Below are 6,341 nucleotides of genomic sequence, written 5' to 3'. Positions count from 1 at the left end.
GCCGATTTCTAACGACGAAATTCCAACGGATAAATCCGTTGGAAATCCGTTTGAAACGTTAATTTCCAACGGAAATTTGGCCGTTTTCAACGGATTTACCCGTTGGAAATGACCATTTTTTTGTAGTGTTATTATGAAGTTTCGACGGTGCTCTTTCTGTTTTTTAAAACGATTATATTATATTATATATATATTTATATATATATACACACACTTTTTCTAATGTGCAACATTGATGATTTTGTGGGTTAGTCACTGAATAAATTTTTGAGTCTTAAAACGTATGACAAAATTTGGATACTAAACTACTCGAACAATATTTGAAAAATTAAATTATACTATGAAACGTAAATACAAATAGAAAAAAATAAAATCTTCGTGTTTGAGTATATTTCCAAGTTAATTTGAAAACAAAATTTTTAGTGAAATAACTAGTTAGAATATATATATATATATATATATATATGTTAATGCAAGGAAAGAGTACCAAGAGAAGATTCAACATCTAGAAGATCTCAGATAAAAAGAGAAACATGTCAATATAAAGAAAGGGAAGGAACAACCAGTAAAGGAATGACTTGCAAGAGAAAAGGAAACATGTCATTGAAGAAAAATGGAAAGAGTAAGCAAAAGGAATGAAGATAAAGAAAAGGAAAAACAAATATGATGAAACGAAATGGAAACCCTATGCAGGAGGCTGAGCATAAATACAGAGGCATGCACAATAGAAGAGATCACCCAAGGAAAGAGAGAGTGTTTGAGTCGTGAAAGCTTTGGGCATAAACATATTTGTATGGGAAACACGGGTTGAGATAGAGTGAAGTGTATCTGAGGGGGAGCCTTCAAATAACAGGCGAACCGCTCAAAGGGCCTAGACGAGTCTAGGATTACACGGGGTGTGCGAGGCACACATAGTGTATGAGCTGATAGAATTCATGTTGTAAGGGGGGAACAAACTCAGGGGGAGTTGTGTTCTTGGGATGGATTAGGCTCGAACAAAAAAGAGTTGTAATTCATTTTCTTTACAAATGAATAGAATCAGTTGGGAAGTTATTGAAAGCAATATCGTGTGAATTTACTTTTTCAATTGGTATCAGAGCAGGTCACTGATCGTAGAAAATTTTTCCTCTCATATCGGTGTACGATTCAGCTTCATACGATGGATGGATACAAAGAGATGCAAGCTTTTGGAAGACATGCAATGTTCGACTCAACAAACTATGAATGCAAGGGATTTGGGCATATAAGGATGAAATATGGCCAGAAGAAGGGAAAATCATATACCACTCAAGAGAAGGAGGAAACCGAGTTAAACAGTGACGATGAAGAAGTTTCTAACTCTATTGCATTCTTTGGAATCATTGAAGAAGGAGAAGAAACTTTGGAAGATGATTCAAGTGATGAAGAGGTAACTGAGGATGACTTGTTCAACGAGATGACCAAACTCGTTCGAATGAATAGATATCTGTTGGATGAGAAGAAGCGGCTGGAGAAGGAACTCAAAAATACTCAGATCCAACTGACATCTACTCAACATCAATTGTCCCAAAAAGAAGAAGAAGCGTCGCTCATGAGATGTCAAATTGAAGAGACCAAGAAAAATCTTCATCTTCTTGGAAGTGGAACTGGTAAGTTGGATCATCTACTTGGACAGGGAAGGAGTGCACGAGATCAATCGGGGCTTGGATATGCGGGAAAGGAGCAATATCACCCAACATTTGTGTCTGGAGGAAATCTTGAACGACAAGTACCTGACTTAGTACGAAGTACTTTTGGCGCTGTCAAAAATACTCCAAGAGTTAAAATGGATCTGCGAACCTCTCAAAAGCAAAAAGAGCATAGAAGCTGCTATTACTGTGGGAAGAGAGGACATATTCGAAGGAATTGTTATCACCTACGACAGAAAAGGAAGTCTAGTTGGTACGTTCATTCGAACTTGAATCACTCTTATATGTCTCATCCTTCGAAGAATCATAGGTGGATTCGTAAATCCGATGTGTCATGCAATGTTGCCTGTACGTCTGAACAAACGAGTGGAGATGATGTCTGGTATTTGGATAGCGGGTGTTCAAGACACATGACAGGACGTCAGAAGCTGTTGACAGATTTTGAAGTAGGTTTGACAAGTGACAATGTCACATTCGGAGATGGAAAACAAGGGAAGATCATTGGTAAAGGAACTCTGGAATGTGGTGGAGTATCCAAGCTAATGGATGTCAAGGTCGTACAGGGCTTAAAGGCTAATTTGATCAGCATAAGTCAACTATGCGATAATGGTATTGAGGTGAAATTTACAAAGGATGCATGTTTTGTGACCAATGCGGTTAACAAATGTGTTTTAACTGGGCAAAGGACATCAAGCAATTGCTATACATGGGTTGACAGCCAGATTTTCAGAAACTCTCTCAAGGATCCTAAGACACTGACTCAGAATTGAGCAATCGAAAGCTCAGGTATGGTTTTGAATTTATGCTTATGCACAGAGGGAGAAATGGCTCTGAAGGTATATGGTCATACACATAGGGGGAGAGATGATACAAGAAGAGAATGATCAGAAAGGTGTATGGTTAAAGATGCTGAGCGAATATGCATGGTTGAAATCGTTGAGGATGATATCGAAGAGCCAAGTGGATGAATTTGTGTTCAAGTATAAGTGTGTATAAGCATAAAGTCAAAAAGGGGGAGAATGTTAATGCAAGGAAAGAGCACCAAGAGAAGATTCAACATCTAGAAGATCTCAGATAAAAAGAGAAACATGCCAATATAAAGAAAGGGAAGGAACAACCAGTAAAGGAATGACTTGCAAGAGAAAAGGAAACATGCCATTGAAGAAAAATGGAAAGAGTAAGCAAAAGGAATGAAGATAAAGAAAAGGAAAAACAAATATGATGAAACGAAATGGAAACCCTATGCAGGAGGCTGAGCATAAATACAGAGGCATGCACAATAGAAGAGATCACCCAAGGAAAGAGAGAGTGTTTGAGTCGTGAAAGCTTTGGGCATAAACATATTTGTATGGGAAACACGGGTGAGTGATACTTGAGATAGAGTGAAGTGTATCTGAGGGGGAGCCTTCAAATAACAGGCGAACCGCTCAAAGGGCCTAGACGAGTCTAGGGTTACACGGGGTGTGCGAGGCACACATAGTGTATGAGCTGATAGAATTCATGTTGTAAGGGGGGAACAAACTCAGGGGGAGTTGTGTTCTTGGGATGGATTAGGCTCGAACAAAAAAGAGTTGTAATTCATTTTCTTTACAAATGAATAGAATCAGTTGGGAAGTTGTTGAAAGCAATATCGTGTGAGTTTACTTTTTCAATATATATATATATATATATATAAGATTAATTGATATACAAATTCGAATCCTTGAACGTTGACCTACTCAATATTACAGTTGACTTTGCTATCATGCTGCTCTTTTCTTTTATAATAATTCGATTCTCACCCACCATTTTTGGAGCATCCATATATACAACTCAATCAGTCCAACCTTTTTATTTATTTTTATTTCAAAATCACTGAAATATCAAAGCAATTTCCTAAGTACCGCATTAATAAATTAATATATTGAGGTATATTGTGAACCAATAATTTAAACACTTAGTTGTTTTTATAATATATCTAAAGTACTACACCACACGATTAGTATTTGTTAAAACTGAGTATTATATCAAAGTTTTTCTTGGATAACAGGATATTTTGGATCAAGAGAAGATCTAAATTAATCTGAGGTCGGAAGTCAACTATGTGATTTAAATTATATGTTCAGATTCCAAATTTAAAGTTCGAATTCAGAACAGAACAAACGTTTTGTGTCCATTTGATCGGATGAACTATCCAAGTTTGAGTGGTATTTATCAAATATATATATATATATATATATATATGGGATGTAAAGCAAAAGAATAATCACGATGATGATGAGAAAAAAATGTTTTGGTACTGGTCAACATAAATTGTATGGACCGACGCCATCATGTAAAATAGTGTAGACCGATGCCATCATTTGTTTTGATTTTTTTTAGAAATCTGCAACCTCTTAAATTATAACGAAAATTACACACTAATATATTGCATTTTACGGTATATATAGAGAGAAACGTTTTTAAATTCAAGGTAAAATCTAAAAAAAAACATTAAAACTTTCAAATTTTGACAAAAAAACACTAAATTTTTTATTTTATCAAATAAACAATTAACTTTTTAAATATGACAAAACAAATAGTTAACTCTTATACGATTGTCAAAATAAACAAAATGACTGATGTGGAACAAGAAGATGTAAACACGTCAAATTATTTTACTTAGTTTTTTTGACAATCGAAAAAAGTTCATATATTTTTTTGGATCATTAAAAAAGTTTTTTTTTGGATATTTTGGGGTTTTTCCTTAATTCAATAAAAATACTTTTGAAAAAAATGAAAACTAACAAATAGTCACCGTAAAAAACGCACATGAAAGTAAAACACAAAAGTATCTTGTCTAATAACGTCCAAACATATATATATTTGGCAAAGACTGTATACTGTCATTTATCTTATATAAGATTGAGTGGTTTGGTCAATGGTTCTTTGGTCATAGATTACATGTAAATCGTATCGTCATTGATTTCAAACTTGTCATCATCGATCTCTATATAACCATCTTTCACTGCCAATAGGAAGAGTGTAACCCAAGTAACACCTCCTCCTTATAAAAGCTCTGTAAGTCGGCAGAAAATATCCATTAGAGCTTCAAGAACTCATCCATGGCGAAAAAGGCCAAGTCGGGTTTTTTCTCTTCTTCTCCTAAATCTCTACTTTCTTCTTCACCCATGTCGAAAATGGCGAAATCGGGTTTTTTCTCTTCGTCTTCTCCTATATCCCTCCTTTCGTCTTCCAGCCAGACCTTTTCTCAGTCGATGATGGAGGATACAGTGGATTCCGCGGAAGAAGTCATCAGGAAATGGGACACGGAATCTTTGACCTACACGAAGATCGTCTCTCTGTTCCAACACTCGAGGAGAGAGGCCAAGGAGTTCATCAGATCCGTCTGGGAATTGCGCAGAGCGATGAATTTCCTCGTCGCTCACCACTCTCACTCTGTTAAGCTCGTCCTCGCCCAGAACCTGATGCAATCCGCGATGGCGAGGCTCGAGAAGGAGTTTTACCAGATACTGTCAATGAACCGGGACCAGCTCGATCCTGAATCCGTCTCTGGTCAATCTTCAAATGGATCGAACAATTCTGAATTCGAATATGATTTGGAAAATGTTTATGATGGCGATGAGCTGAAGAAGGCCGGCGAATCGATCACGGAGGTGGAGAAAGCCTCGGCCATGGCGATGTCGGACCTGAAAACCATAGCGGAGACGATGATCAGTTGCGGATATGGTAAAGAGTGCATAAGGATTTATAAGCTCATCAGAAAGTCAATTGTGGAGGAAGGGTTATACATTCTTGGGATCGAGAAGTATAAGATCTCTTACATTCATCATAGATCCGAATGGAGCGATCTCGAGCACATGATCAAGAACTGGATCGAGGCTGCAAAGATTGGCGTGAGAACACTCTTCTTCTCTGTGATCATGTATTTTCTGTTTCGAAAACAATAAGGGAGTCATGCTTTTACGAAATAGGAAACGAAGCAGGAACCAACCTTTTCAGGTTTCCCGAGCTCATCACCAAGGGGAAAAAGTCGCCCGATAGGATCTTCCGGCTGATGGATCTGCACAGTACGATCTCCGACCTCTGGCAGGACATAGAGCTGATATTCCACTTTGACGCAGTCTCAACTGTTAAGCTTCAAGCTCTCTCATCAATGGAAAAACTTGCTGACTCAATCCGTACCCTTCTCGTAGAATTCGAGTCGACAATCCAGAAGGATTCGTCAAAGACCGTGGCACCTGGTGGAGGGATTCACAAGCTAACCAGATCAACAATGAGTTTCATATCGTCGCTGTCTGAATACAGCTGCGTCTTGTCTGGGATCCTTGCACCTCATCCTCTCCCGAGGAACACCCGCTCGTTAGAAACTTATTTCGGGAATCTAACATCAGAAGATGAGCCAAATCGGATAGTCTCAGTCCATCTAGCTTGGCTTATCTTGGTTCTTTTATGCAAACTAGACACCAAAGCCGAGCTATACAAGGATGTGTCTCTGTCCTACCTCTTCCACGCAAATAATCTTCAATTCACCGTTGACACAACTCGTTCATCTCAGCTGAGGAATCTCCTCGGGTATGACTGGATCATTAAGCATGAAAACAAAGTCAGAACCTATGCAGCGAATTATGAGATAGCAGCATGGGCCAATGTGTTTCTCTCTTTACCAGAGAAAACAGTAACTCTATCATCGGA

General features: G+C 37.8%; 1 pseudogene; it reads left to right on the top strand.

The window, feature by feature from the left end:
* The first annotated feature begins 4,545 nt into the window (after positions 1-4,545).
* Positions 4,546-6,341, top strand: part of LOC104810003 — a 2,475-nt pseudogene continuing 679 nt past the window's right edge.

The sequence above is a fragment of the Tarenaya hassleriana genome, unplaced genomic scaffold (genome assembly GCF_000463585.1).
Source record: "Tarenaya hassleriana unplaced genomic scaffold, ASM46358v1 Cleome17, whole genome shotgun sequence".
Lineage (NCBI taxonomy): Eukaryota > Viridiplantae > Streptophyta > Magnoliopsida > Brassicales > Cleomaceae > Tarenaya > Tarenaya hassleriana.
The sequence above is the reverse complement of the archived record's forward strand: the minus strand, read 5'-3'. Positions and strand labels throughout refer to the sequence as shown.